This window comes from Argentina silus, assembly GCF_951799395.1.
Source record: "Argentina silus genome assembly, chromosome: 4".
NCBI classification, from domain to species: Eukaryota; Metazoa; Chordata; class Actinopteri; order Argentiniformes; family Argentinidae; genus Argentina; species Argentina silus.
In genome coordinates this window covers 13,802,319-13,810,133 of record NC_139658.1, presented here as the reverse complement: position 1 = coordinate 13,810,133, position 7,815 = coordinate 13,802,319, and the positions used below count along the sequence as shown (strand labels likewise).

Genomic DNA, 7,815 nt, shown 5'->3' with positions numbered 1-7,815 from the left:
GAGGGAGAGGGCTCAGGGAGAGTGAGAGAGATGTTGTTCTCAGTCAGTACACCTGGAATAATACAGTCCTGACCCTATGACTACATCAATGTTCCCAAAACTTGGTCTTTGAATAACCACAGCAAGTATACAAGTTTTCCAGTAACCATTTCCAGTTGATGTGAAAAGAAGTTATAGAACATCTTGTGTGCTATTTCACTGAATGAACATTATTCCCATGATGACGTATTTGAAATAATAAGAGTGCCACATGAATAGCTCAAACTAACTTTTAGACTGTGGATGTGAGCATGGCAACGATTGCGACGGGATTGAAAACATAATGGAAATAAACTGAACATTAACGGGCGCAATAAACCAAAACATCCCCATTAAGCTCATGCGTCTTTTATCTATGGCCTATTATATTTCATGCTGAAGCGCACACAGTGTACACACAATAACAATCATTTAGCGCTTGACTGTAGTAAAACGGACTGTTTACCCGCTTGTTGTGGGTGATGCGTGCGAGCGAGACTGACATCACTGCGACAAACTCTCCACAAACAAAAAACGGTTCCAAGTTCTACTTCCCTTTCAATGCTCACCCAGCCCTTAGTGATCATTTCACATCCTCCACTGGTTTGCCGTTTTTAGGACTTTCCCTATTTGGAGTGAGTCACACCCAGAACAGCTGATAGGGAGTCAGGAGGCCATCAGCTGACCCTGCGGTGTGGACGGCTGAGGCTAGGAGAACCTAGTTCAGAAGGGGCAGGGTTTCTAGGGTCTAGGGGTCGTTTCTGGACAGGGCCATGGTACTGTGGGCAGGTGTATGGATGTTCCTGGGGTGTCAGTTCTCCACAGTGGTAGGTGGGGGGGAGAGGAAGAAGTCGCTTCAGCTATTGGTTCAGGGTCAGACCGTTTGTACCCCTGGTGGTTTCAGTTAGAAGTGGGGGTAGGGGAATCTGAGGCAAGATCTTCAGTTAGGGGTCGGGGTGATGGGGACTGCCGGACAGGGAGACATCCTGGGATTCTGAGCAGGATTGGTTGCGGCTAGGGAGGCCATGCGGGCGTGCACACACACAAGAGCGAAACTACATTAGAGAGAAATTTCAATCAAACCAGAGAAATTAAAAAATCACCCACATGAACGAGTATCATATTAGTAGTAGTATCATATTTCTATGGCATTGTTTCTCTACCCACAAAGCACCAAGTCAGCAATGCAATGCAACTCTCCAATCTCACTGATTGAGTTGGACTCTGAACTCGGGAGGAGGAGCGTTTGTTCCATGTTTCCTAGGGATAAAAGAGAGGGTTGTGTCTGACCCCTGGCTCTGTAATCCTGGGGATCTGCCCTTGCTGGCCCTCAACCCTGACCCTCCTGACCCCCCTCTATGGGCCTGAGGGGTCAGAGGGCGGGTTTAAGCCTGGGAGCTGCCAACATTCCAGCATCAGCTCACAACTCAACTCCACCTGTACCTTTGCAAACTGTAACAAACCCCCATTGGCTGTTCAAAGGAAATGATCAGTGATGCCAGATAATACATATTATATTCTCAAATGAGGAATCTGGGAGAAAGGACTGTTGGAAGAAAGGGAAAGACTTGCCCGTAGACTTGGATTGGGTTAAGAAAGGGGTCTTGTTTCCAATGGGGGTGCTCCTTTTAGAACGCTACATACAGAAAAGGTCAGCATAACAGAGCTGATGATTTGACCCCATATTCTACATGACAGATAATCACATCTTTATGACATCAGACAGTTCTATCCGAAGGATCTGGAAGCCTAGCACACTCTTGACTACACCACGGGCGAAGTGGCCGAAGAGAAGGGGTCAAAGGTAATGCTGACCGGCTGATCCACAGTACCTTGAGGCTTAAGTTACACACGATCAAACGACCCCAAAGTTCAAGGCTTTACATCATTCGGTCTTCGATGATGAGAAGAGAGAAAACGAATGAGAGGGGGAAAAGAGCAAACACCTTCAGGCTGTGGAGGAGAACTAGAATTTTTGTTTGTAAGGCTGTGCGCGTTCTTTAACTCAAACTTCCCAAACAACGAGATGAACGCCCGATTTGTACTGTTGCCCAAGAAGAAAGACCAGCCATGTTAGCAAATGCCTGTGCAGACAATAACTTCCTCATTACAGTCGCAAGATTCACACGACAGCTATGAATTATACCACTGCATGTTGAGATTGATTCTCATCAGGCTTTTCTGCCTCCATCACCGCCTCACTGAAGCTGAGGGGCAAAACTTAGCTCCAGGTCCTTGACAGGAGTCTCCCCCCTTGACGACTAAATTGCATATTTCCAAGAGAGGCAATGTTAGTACTAAATCAAATCAGACTTTATTTATATGCAAAACTGCAATACACGGTGCTTAACAATACAATGAAAATACAACAATACAGTGAAAATGTGCTAAATGCCATAAATTAAATTATAGTATAGGAAATATGAGACATGGTAGAACAGAGAGACCAGTGCAGCACAGTAGAAGAGGGTAGACTAAAATAAAATGGATTAAGAATATTTAGATTAAGCTAAAAAGGTATGTCTTAAGATTTCTTTTAAAGGTGTTTACAGATTGTGACGCCCTCAGCTCCTCTGGCAGGCTATTCCAGAGACCAGGACCATAGACACTAAATGCCGCCTCCCTGTAGTTCTTTGTCCTCACCCAGGGAATAAGGCCATTAAAAGCATGTCTGACAAGTATTCAGGCGCTAGTCCATTGAATGATTTGAACACCAATAAATCTTAAAATCTTTTCTAAAACTGACAGGCAACCAATGAAGGGTCTTTAGGACAGGTGAGATGTGTGCTCACCTTCTGGTCTTGGTTAGTGCATGTTCTGAATGCTCTGTAGCTTATTTATAGCTTTCTTAGGTAGACCAGAAAGAAGAGCATTGCAGTAATCAAGCCTGCTAGTGATAAAAGCACGCATAATTCTCTCAGTATCTGCCTGGGAGAGAAACGGTTGCACTTCAGCAATATTTCTAAGGTGATAAAAGGCGGTTTTAGTGAGATTACTGATGTGAGATTCAATATTCGAATCAGGGTCTAGAAGCATGCCAACATTTTTTGCTAGGGGTTTGGCGTTGTGTGCCAGGGATTTTAAGTTAGTGCGCAGCATCTCCCTTTGCTCCAATAATTAAAACCTCTTGTCTCAATTGCAAGAAATTATGTGACATCCACAAGTTGATATGATCAATGCACTGAACTAGTTTATCAATAGGGCTAATGTCATTGGGTGATAGATGATACACAACTGTACATCTCTATGAAAATTAATCCTGTGTTATCTGATGATATTCCCCAGTGGCAGCATATTGAGACTGAACAACACAGGTCCCAGAATGGAGCCTTGAGGAACCCCACGTTATGCTAGTGTTAGCCGAGGAGTGGTCAGCAATGGAGACAAAATAGTCTCTGCTGGACAGTCTAAAACTGAGCCAGAGAGGCCAACACACTTCTGTAGTCTGTTAATAAGGATGGCATGATCGACTGTAAGCAGCGCTTAAGTCAAAAAGTACTAATATTGAGAGTTTCTTGTCATCCATGTTCATTCTCAGGTCATTTACAACTTTAACTAGCGCTGTCTCAGTGCTGTGTTGAGGACAAAAGCCAATTTTGGTAATCATTTAGCTGTTCAAATACTAATTTCTCAAGATTATTATTTGTTTTTACTTAAAAAAGAAAAGTTTGAAATTGGCCTGAAATTGTTTAGCACTGAAGGATCCAGGTTACTTTTCTTTAGGAGAGGTTTCACAATAGCAGTTCAGTGCCAGAGGGAAAGCAAGTCAGCAAGGAGTGATTTACAATCACTAGCACTTCATCCTCAAGACAATTAAACACAGTCTTAAAAAATTGTGGGGGTAGAGTCAAGTGAGCAGGTGGAGGGTTTTAATTGCATTACTTTGTTCCTGAGCATTTCTTTATCAACAGCAGCAAAATCATTCATAGCAGTCGTAGGCAGAGGAAAAGTGTCCAAAGACAGGGTCTCACGCACATTCAGTATAACATGGTTTAGATCCAACCTGATTTATGTTATCTTGTCTTGGAAAATGCTGCAAAAACACATTTTGATGTTGAGGTGATGAAAGAGTGACTTTTTGGAGCTGGATTTATGAGGCTGTCAATAGTTGAGAAAAACATTCTGGGATTATTATGATTTTTAGAAACCAGCTTTGAGAAATGAGCTTGTCTTGCATTTCTAATTGCTTTATTGAAGATAGTGAGGCCTTCTTTCTACATTTTTTTCTTTAAGTTAATAAAATCCCCAGTTCTCCATGGTGGTTTCTGTTTAGATTTAATCTTAAATTTGGCTGGTGCTATAGCATCAATGGTAGTCTTCAGTTTATTATTAAAATTGTTGACTAACTCATCACAAGAGGAAGGAAGGGGGTATGTTATTAATATGATTTATGACATTTTCAGCAACTTCAGAGGTAAGATAATGTTTTGTAACAACCTGCTCAGTAACAAAGCTAGATGATAAGAATGCAGAGAAAAAAATACAGTAGTGGTCTGAGATTGCCAGGTCAATTACAGAGGATACATCAATCCTTAGACCATGAGTGATAATTAGACCCAACGTATGACCGCTGTTGTGAGTCGGCTCATTAACATGTTGAATAAAATCCATAGAGCTCAACAAATTTAGAGTCTTTAGAGTCGGCTGCATTATCTACATGTAGATTAAAATCACCTGACCATAATTGGTACTGACAATAGACAACATTTCGGTGAAGTCATCTAAAAAGATAGGACACTGTTTGGGGGTCTATATGTTGTTATAGCAAACACAGGGGGTTGGGATTTTAACATTATAGCATGATGTTCAAAGGAGCAAAAATTACCAATAGGGATATTTCTACAGTTTAGGGCGTCAGCAAATATAGAGGCAGTCCCACTGCCTTTTTTACCATGCCTTGTAGAATGCTCAAAACCATAGCATGGAGGGGACGTCTCAATAAGAACAGCAGGTCCTTCGCTATTTAACCAGGTTTCTGTTAAAAACATGCAGTCAATTTTATGTTCAGATATGAGTTCGTTAATAAAAAAGTTTTATTGCTTAGTGATCGAATGTCAAGAAGTGCCATATCCATTTTCCCCCATCCAGTCGTTCTTAGTGCAGGATGTGGAACATTTAATGGGATGGAGATCAGATTACTTGCAGTTATACCACGAGTAGTACAGGTTAAGTGATGTTTAGTGGATCTCACATGTTGCCAGTTGCAACTGTTAACTGGGATGAAATTAGACTGAAAACAGACTGCCCGACTGGCAGAGTTTAGGAAGTATTTGTTTAGTAGTCCAGTCCCTTGTAGTGACCATGACAGACTGCAGTAACCATACCATACAGTAAGGTAACTGATGTAATTGGCTTGGACTTTCTCCATGCTATTGGCATGGACTTTCTCAGTCAACTATGACAGTGTGTAGGATGGCAAAGTCCAAGTTTGCAGAGAGAAAGTGTGCACCAGTGCGATTGGGATGGAGTCCATCTCTCTTCTAGTATTCACTACGGTTCTAGAAGAGGTCGGAATTGTCAATGACGTGGATTCCAAGGGTTGTACACTCTGCCTTGAGCCAGTTGTGGAGAGGGAGAAGCCTGGTGAAGCGGCCATAGCCACGTCTAAGAGTTGGAATTGGACCAGAAATCAGGATCCTTTTACCTGTGGATAGGAGTGTAGCCAGGAGATGTCTGAAACCTAACGGTGCCAAAGGATGGTAAGAGGGGCAAGTCAAGCTATTGACCTGATTCTGTACCACCATCACCACCACCAACAACAACAATTTAAACACTCGACAACAACACTGCCTCTTTTCCCACATATATGGGAACATTCCAAACAGAGTGGGGGGGTGGTCCATGTCTCTGGGTGTTTCCTGCCCCTTGTGTGAGTCGGCACCATCCCAACACCCGGCTCCCTCTCACCCCCCCCCCAAGGCCTAGTTTACTGGATCCAATTAGGTCGCAGCGCAGGGCTAGATACAGTATAAGCCGCGCATCCTGCCCTACATCGAGCATAGCCAGGAGGGAAGCAGTGTGCTGCTAACGCTAACAACCCTGCACCCCCCTCCTGTTTATCTCCTAGCCATCAGAGAAAGCTGCCACACCATTAGCATACTAATGCCTCCCCTGCTCGCTGAGTTTAATAATTCAAATCCCCACGCCTCGGTGTGCTGCTGGGATTGTTCTCATCAGACGGTACAGCAGCTCATATAACTCTCTTGTAAAGGAGAGCTGCTGGGAGAGTCCTCATGGAGGACGCTAACGCTAGCTAACAGGTGCTAAACATTACATGCTGTGTAGAGGATGCTAACCATAGCAACCAACAGTTGTCAGTGGCAGCTGCCAGCCGAAAAGAAGATGCTGTTAAAGCTAACTACCAGGTGCTAACAATAAACACACCTCAGTGAGGGCTAGCTCAGGCTAGAGGTAATTAACAAGCTAAGACTAGCATAAGGCACGGCATGATAAGAAGGCTGAGGGTAAGGAATCATTTGGGCTCTTCAAGGCATATCTGTCTTTAATGTTCAATGCATTGTACCCTCATGAACACAAACGTGTAATGTGGGTCAGTGGAGGATAGATACCAATCTCTGACCATACAGGGCAGTACTTTCAGGGTGAGCTTACAATGAAAACATTGTCTTTGTGAGCCCCTAAAAAGACTGGGTGCTGCAACTAGTTCATACTAAAGGCTTATTATGACTTCTTCAGCTAGAGTGAGTTAGACAATGGAAAACTCCAGCTGAAGTTGTCAGCAGTCACAGATGAATAAATGCGTCCCTTTCCACTACCCTCTGTTCCCCCGTGCCTATCAAGTCTGGAGTAGATGGTGATTAAGAGAGAGAGATAGAGGGGGGGGGGGGGGGACAGTGTAGTGGAACTCTGGATCTTGATTGTTGAATATAACCTATGGTTCAGGTTTGTCTTTCGGTTTCAGCGGTTTCATCCAAGTAAGTAAGGAGGGATCCAATCTGAAAGGGGGTTAGGGTCAGGGTTAGGGTTAGGGTTGATGTTACTACATCACTTTGATCTGGACTATAACTGACCAAATGTGCGAGATGTGACTACGCTAGGGAGGGCAGAGAGAGAGAGAGAGAGAGAGAGAGAGAGAGAGAGAGAGAGAGAGAGAGAGAGAAAGAGAGAGAGAGAGACAGAGAGGTCTGCACTAGAGCAGGCTCAGAAAGAGAGGGGGCAGTGTGGTGGATGTCTGGAAGAGAGATGGTGGTGCTCTGTCAGAAACAGTTTAGTCCAGCTCTGGGGAGTGTCTACACTTCAGGGGACGTCAGAACGACCCCGAGGCTAGAGGACCAGCTTGAGGATGAGGATGAGCTGGAGGTTCCTCCTCCCCCCCCCTCCACTGAGGCTATGAAGTGGTCTGACACCACAAAATTACAACTGTTGGTAATTGGTGAGGGGAATATACACACAGGCACACCCACACAGGCACAGACAGACACACACTTACCCAGGCACGCACACGCACCCATTCTGAAATGACGAGTCACACATCACATCTTGATCATTACCAAGACTGAAACACTTAGGCTAAAACAGGCCCTGAGGTGTACTACAACTACAACTGAAATGATACCATATATGGAAGAGGAACGGCGTGACAGTTTGGTGAAAAGGAGGGGCACCATAACTGCAGGCGTGGCCAAACCATGGGTAACCATAACAACAGCGGGCGTGGCGGACAACCAATCATTGTCTCCTTTCTCAACACCAGCCCAGGTGAGGTAACATGACCCCGGGTTATGGCTGTTCCCCTGCTTGTTGCTAAGCACCACACACCACATTCAGGCATTTTTC

General features: G+C 44.3%; 1 protein-coding gene across 1 annotated transcript in view; it reads right to left on the bottom strand.

The window, feature by feature from the left end:
• mtss1 (MTSS I-BAR domain containing 1) overlaps positions 1-7,815 on the bottom strand; it is a 53,505-nt gene that overhangs the window by 14,187 nt on the left and 31,503 nt on the right.